Source organism: Phyllobates terribilis, unplaced genomic scaffold (assembly GCF_046119375.1).
Source record: "Phyllobates terribilis strain yellow unplaced genomic scaffold, ASM4611937v1 Scaffold_11__3_contigs__length_659146591, whole genome shotgun sequence".
Lineage (NCBI taxonomy): Eukaryota > Metazoa > Chordata > Amphibia > Anura > Dendrobatidae > Phyllobates > Phyllobates terribilis.
The window spans coordinates 603,859,056-603,865,891 of NW_027362771.1; the positions used below are offsets into that span (position 1 = coordinate 603,859,056).

General features: G+C 45.6%; 2 non-coding genes across 2 annotated transcripts; both read left to right on the forward strand.

Moving 5' to 3' along the window:
- Positions 1–4,260: 4,260 nt before the first annotated feature.
- Positions 4,261–4,331, forward strand: TRNAG-GCC (transfer RNA glycine (anticodon GCC)). Its single transcript has one exon. It is a non-coding gene; the product is annotated as a tRNA-Gly (tRNA).
- A 2,434-nt stretch (positions 4,332–6,765) lies between these two features.
- TRNAG-GCC (transfer RNA glycine (anticodon GCC)) lies at positions 6,766–6,836 on the forward strand. Its single transcript has one exon. It is a non-coding gene; the product is annotated as a tRNA-Gly (tRNA).

Consider the following 6,836-nt stretch of genomic DNA (forward strand, 5'->3'; position numbering starts at 1 on the left):
TGTTGTGTAGCTGAGGTTGCTGTGTAGCTGAGGTTGTTGTGTAGCTGAGGTTGTTGTGTAGCTGAGGTTGCTGTGTAGCTGAGGTTGTTGTGTAGCTGAGATTGTGTAGCTGAGGTTGTTGTGTAGCTGAGGTTGTTGTGTAGCTGAGGTTGCTGTGTAGCTGATGTTATTGTGTAGCTGAGGTTGTTGTGTAGCTGAGGTTGCTGTGTAGCTGAGGTTGTTGTGTAGCTGAGGTTGTTGTGTAGCTGAGGTTGTTGTGTAGCTGAGGTTGCTGTGTAGCTGAGGTTGTTGTGTAGCTGAGGTTGCTGTGTAGCTGAGGTTGTTGTGTAGCTGAGGTTGTTGTGTAGCTGAGGTTGCTGTGTAGCTGAGGTTGCTGTGTAGCTGAGGTTATTGTGTAGCTGAGGTTGTTGTGTAGCTGAGGTTGCTGTGTAGCTGAGGTTGCTGTGTAGCTGAGGTTGTTGTGTAGCTGAGGTTGCTGTGTAGCTGAGGTTGTTGTGTAGCTGAGGTTGCTGTGTAGCTGAGGTTGCTGTGTAGCTGAGGTTATTGTGTAGCTGAGGTTGTTGTGTAGCTGAGGTTGTTGTGTAGCTGAGGTTGCTGTGTAGCTGAGGTTGCTGTGTAGCTGAGGTTGCTGTGTAGCTGAGGTTGTTGTGTAGCTGAGGTTGTTGTGTAGCTGAGGTTGCTGTGTAGCTGAGGTTGCTGTGTAGCTGAGGTTATAGTGTAGCTGAGGTTGTTGTGTAGCTGAGGTTGTTGTGTAGCTGAGGTTGCTGTGTAGCTGAGGTTGCTGTGTAGCTGAGGTTGTTGTGTAGCTGAGGTTGCTGTGTAGCTGAGGTTGTTGTGTAGCTGAGGTTGTTGTGTAGCTGAGGTTATTGTGTAGCTGAGGTTGTTGTGTAGCTGAGGTTGCTGTGTAGCTGAGGTTGCTGTGTAGCTGAGATTGTGTAGCTGAGATTGTGTAGCTGAGGTTGTTGTGTAGCTGAGGTTGTTGTGTAGCTGAGATTGTGTAGCTGAGATTGTGTAGCTGAGGTTGCTGTGTAGCTGAGGTTGCTGTGTAGCTGAGGTTATTGTGTAGCTGAGGTTGTTGTGTAGCTGAGGTTGTTGTGTAGCTGAGGTTGCTGTGTAGCTGAGGTTGCTGTGTAGCTGAGGTTGTTGTGTAGCTGAGGTTGTTGTGTAGCTGAGGTTGCTGTGTAGCTGAGGTTGTTGTGTAGCTGAGGTTGCTGTGTAGCTGAGGTTGTTGTGTAGCTGAGGTTGTTGTGTAGCTGAGGTTGCTGTGTAGCTGAGGTTGTTGTGTAGCTGAGGTTATTGTGTAGCTGAGGTTGTTGTGTAGCTGAGGTTATTGTGTAGCTGAGGTTGTTGTGTAGCTGAGGTTGCTGTGTAGCTGAGGTTGTTGTGTAGCTGAGGTTGCTGTGTAGCTGAGGTTGTTGTGCAGCTGAGGTTGTTGTGTAGCTGAGGTTGCTGTGTAGCTGAGGTTGTTGTGTAGCTGAGGTTGTTGTGTAGCTGAGGTTGTTGTGTAGCTGAGGTTATTGTGTAGCTGAGGTTGCTGTGTAGCTGAGGTTGTTGTGTAGCTGAGGTTGTTGTGTAGCTGAGGTTATTGTGTAGCTGAGGTTGTTGTGTAGCTGAGGTTGCTGTGTAGCTGAGGTTGCTGTGTAGCTGAGGTTGTTGTGTAGCTGAGGTTGCTGTGTAGCTGAGGTTGTTGTGTAGCTGAGGTTGCTGTGTAGCTGAGGTTGTTGTGTAGCTGAGGTTGTTGTGTAGCTGAGGTTATTGTGTAGCTGAGGTTGCTGTGTAGCTGAGGTTGTTGTGTAGCTGAGGTTGTTGTGTAGCTGAGGTTGTTGTGTAGCTGAGGTTGTTGTGTAGCTGAGGTTGTTGTGTAGCTGAGGTTGCTGTGTAGCTGAGGTTGCTGTGTAGCTGAGGTTGTTGTGTAGCTGAGGTTGTTGTGTAGCTGAGGTTGCTGTGTAGCTGAGGTTGTTGTGTAGCTGAGGTTACTGTGTAGCTGAGGTTGCTGTGTAGCTGAGGTTGCTGTGTAGCTGAGGTTGTTGTGTAGCTGAGGTTGCTGTGTAGCTGAGGTTGCTGTGTAGCTGAGGTTGTTGTGTAGCTGAGGTTGTTGTGTAGCTGAGGTTGCTGTGTAGCTGAGGTTGTTGTGTAGCTGAGGTTACTGTGTAGCTGAGGTTGCTGTGTAGCTGAGGTTGTTGTGTAGCTGAGGTTGTTGTGTAGCTGAGGTTGCTGTGTAGCTGAGGTTGTTGTGTAGCTGAGGTTGCTGTGTAGCTGAGGTTGTTGTGTAGCTGAGGTTGCTTTGTAGCTGAGGTTGTTGTGTAGCTGAGGTTGTTGTGTAGCTGAGGTTGTTGTGTAGCTGAGGTTGTTGTGTAGCTGAGGTTGTTGTGTAGCTGAGGTTGCTGTGTAGCTGAGGTTGCTGTGTAGCTGAGGTTGTTGTGTAGCTGAGGTTGTTGTGTAGCTGAGGTTGCTGTGTAGCTGAGGTTGCTGTGTAGCTGAGGTTATTGTGTAGCTGAGGTTGTTGTGTAGCTGAGGTTGCTGTGTAGCTGAGGTTGCTGTGTAGCTGAGGTTGCTGTGTAGCTGAGGTTGTTGTGTAGCTGAGGTTGTTGTGTAGCTGAGGTTGCTGTGTAGCTGAGGTTGTTGTGTAGCTGAGGTTATTGTGTAGCTGAGGTTGTTGTGTAGCTGAGGTTGCTGTGTAGCTGAGGTTGCTGTGTAGCTGAGATTGTGTAGCTGAGATTGTGTAGCTGAGGTTGTTGTGTAGCTGAGGTTGTTGTGTAGCTGAGATTGTGTAGCTGAGATTGTGTAGCTGAGGTTGTTGTGTAGCTGAGGTTGCTGTGTAGCTGAGGTTGTTGTGTAGCTGAGGTTACTGTGTTGCTGAGGTTGTTGTGTAGCTGAGGTTGTTGTGTAGCTGAGGTTACTGTGTAGCTGAGGTTGCTGTGTAGCTGAGGTTGTTGTGTAGCTGAGGTTGTTGTGTAGCTGAGGTTGTTGTGTAGCTGAGGTTGCTGTGTAGCTGAGGTTGTTGTGTAGCTGAGGTTGTTGTGTAGCTGAGGTTGTTGTGTAGCTGAGGTTACTGTGTAGCTGAGGTTGTTGTGTAGCTGATGTTGTTGTGTAGCTGAGGTTGTTGTGTAGCTGAGGTTACTGTGTAGCTGAGGTTGCTGTGTAGCTGAGGTTGTTGTGTAGCTGAGGTTGTTGTGTAGCTGAGGTTGTTGTGTAGCTGAGGTTACTGTGTAGCTGAGGTTGCTGTGTAGCTGAGGTTGTTGTGTAGCTGAGGTTGCTGTGTAGCTGAGGTTGTTGTGTAGCTGAGGTTGTTGTGTAGCTGAGGTTGCTGTGTAGCTGAGGTTGTTGTGTAGCTGAGGTTGTTGTGTAGCTGAGGTTACTGTGTAGCTGAGGTTGCTGTGTAGCTGAGGTTGTTGTGTAGCTGAGGTTGTTGTGTAGCTGAGGTTGCTGTGTAGCTGAGGTTGTTGTGTAGCTGAGGTTGCTGTGTAGCTGAGGTTGTTGTGTAGCTGAGGTTGCTTTGTAGCTGAGGTTGTTGTGTAGCTGAGGTTGTTGTGTAGCTGAGGTTGTTGTGTAGCTGAGGTTGCTTTGTAGCTGAGGTTGTTGTGTAGCTGAGGTTGCTGTGTAGCTGAGGTTGCTGTGTAGCTGAGGTTGTTGTGTAGCTGAGGTTGCTGTGTAGCTGAGGTTACTGTGTAGCTGAGGTTGCTGTGTAGCTGAGGTTGTTGTGTAGCTGAGGTTGTTGTGTAGCTGAGGTTGCTGTGTAGCTGAGGTTACTGTGTAGCTGAGGTTGCTGTGTAGCTGAGGTTGCTGTGTAGCTGAGGTTGTTGTGTAGCTGAGGTTTGTTATTTTTTTTTTTAATAAATTATTGTTTTTTTCACTTCACTATGGAAATCTGTGTAACAGCTGCAGCAAAGTCTGCACAATCCGGAGCAGATAAGTTGCTTACGATTTCGCTGCAGGTTTCTGCTGAAAAAACAATTGGAATCACGGTGAATTTCTCTTCCGGAACGTCTCAGAACGACCATCTGATGTGTGGGGCCCTTAGAATCAGCTGATAAAACTCCAGGAACGACTGACTGTAAGAAAACCCCTCCAGAATGGTCAGTTTTTGGCCAGGTCTACTTTGTAGAGTAAAAGGTTTTATCTTTAGCGGCGGATTCATTTCACATTTGTGCTCTTTCTTCTATTTGGTATTTTTCGCTCCTTTATTTCTATAGGAAATCAGTGTTGATTCTTCTTTACAAACTTTTCAAAGCTTTTGGAAAGTTTGTGCTTTCTATCTAAGCATTGGTGGTTCAGTGGTAGAATTCTCGCCTGCCACGCGGGAGGCCTGGGTTTGATTCCCGGCCAATGCAAGAAAATTTTTTTTTTTTTCATTAATATACTTTTGTAATAGTTTCTACACTATTATTCCAGATCTTCTATGACACAGATATACGTATGCGTTCGTGTCTTCTTCCGTCTATGCATGGGCAGGGTGTATACAGCACGGTCCGCTGTCAGTGTCAGGATCTCTCTGCCACATCATCACTATGTTGATTCTGTTGACATGGATGGGATCGGTTGGTGGTCTAATATGTATGGTGGCACCAATAAACTGATGGTCGGGAGAGATGTCGATTGAGCATGTTGAATTTCGGACTATCGGTCACATTGTTCTCCCTGAGATAAGCCACCGGCCGATGTGTCAGTCAGCTTTCTCATGGAGAACCCTGGAGCGCTCGGCCGGACAAGCGCTTCTTGGTATTGTAGCCCCTTGAGATGGATGTCTTCCAAACAATGAGCCAAAGCATCGTTTGGCCAAGAGCCTTCTACTGTGTATGGTCAGCCTTACACGATTTGCTCGAAGCGGACTGCAAATTTTTTGATTTGGCCAAATTCAGCGAGTTCCTAAAAAATTGACCCCAAGCAGCAGTTCTCAAGAGAAAAATAATTTCTGAGATAACTCAATGTTAAATCTCACCGACAATGAATCCACATTTGTGATGCCTTCAAGAAACCATTGAGGCTTAGGAGATCCAAATGTGTACATTTTTGTAATTTTTTTCAGCCATTCAAACTTTTGACCTCTTACTTCCGTCACTATACATCTACCCTATAAATGTCAGTATGGTGAGTCCTTGGACAAGAATCTTAAGAGTTCCCATGGTCTTACCCTTGGCCATTTGGTTCAGTCACTCTTCAGGGAAGTGTGGGAAGGTGTGAGGAGAGGGAAGAGGTGAGGAGACATTTTCACCATGATCCTGCCGCACTTCCCAACACATTCTAGTCATTGTCATGGGGTAAATACTGAGCAGAAAGGAAACCGAAGAGGTTTCATGGGAGTTAGCCAACTAGGCGCGCTCATTTCCTTACACGCCTATATGGAAAAATCAGGCTGACAACCACTAGATATCACAGCGAAATCCAGAGAGGTCGTTACAGCAGCAAACACCGCTGGTAAATCGCACATCCAGCCATTGAAGCTGCGGATAGCAAACCTCGAGTCCTCGCTGTGAAAAGTATCCGATCCGAAAGTTTTGATTTTTTTTTAATAGATTATTTTTTATTTCACTTCACTATGGAAATCTATAAAAGCTGCAGGAAAGTCTTCACAATTCAGGGCAGATTAGTTGTTTAAGATTTAGAAACATCTGCAGCAGTGAAAATAAAAAAATACATATATATATATATATATTTTTTGTACCGTGTTAGCCAGTAGAGTCCTCAGTGGTTGATACCTTTTAATGGCTAACTGAAAAGATGGTAACAAGTTGCAAGCTTTCGAGACTACTCTGGCCTCTTCATCAGGCTGGTATAACCCAATATCTGAAGAGTCACATCACATATTTATACACAATATGGCACAGAAATAATGCAATAGATGAGACAGGTGATGGAAAGCAGAGCGATTACTATGGGAGAGATAAACATTTCTGGCTGTAAATATTTTAGCAGTTCATAGATAAGGACTGTGAAAGTTTTATTGTTTGGTGCAGTGTTGTGATGACCCCACAAGTGTGAGGGGCACATTCCTTAGTTGATATAGAATGACATAAATCCATGCGACACATTCATTCCTGCTCTGAAGGTATCAAAGGTCACCATGAGTTTATATTCCCAGACTCTCCTTTCTCTCTGAGGTTGCTGTGCAGCTGAGGTCGCTGTGCAGCTGAGGTTGCATCCCATGTTGCGTTTCTGCTGGAGACGTCCTGCAGAGGAATCACACCAGTGAAATCCGTAGTCGTCGGTGCTGCAGCGAACATCGCTGGTAAATGGCACATCCAACCGTTTACATTAAATGGATGAAGCTGCGGATATCAATCCTCGTGTCCTCACAGGATAAGTATCCGATCGTAAGGTTTGTTTTTTTTTTTTTTTTAATAAATTATTGTTTTTTTCACTTCACTATGGAAATCTGTGTAACAGCTGCAGCAAAGTCTGCACAATCCGGAGCAGATAAGTTGCTTACGATTTCGCTGCAGGTTTCTGCTGAAAAAACAATTCGAATCACGGTGAATTTCTCTTCCGGAAGGTCTCAGAACGACCATCTGATGTGTGGGGCCCTTAGAATCAGCTGATAAAACTCCAGGAACGACCGACAGTAAGAAAACCCCTCCAGAATGGTCAGTTTTTGGCCAGGTCTACTTTGTAGAGTAAAAGGTTTTATTTTTAGCGGCGGATTCATTTCACATTTGTGCTTTTTCTTCTATTTGGTATTTTTCGCTCCTTTATTCCTATAGGAAATCAGTGTTGATTCTTCTTTACAAACTTTTCAAAGCTTTTGGAAAGTTTGTGCTTTCAATCTAAGCATTGGTGGTTCAGTGGTAGAATTCGTGCCTGCCACGCGGGAGGCCTGGGTTTGATTCCCGGCCAATGCA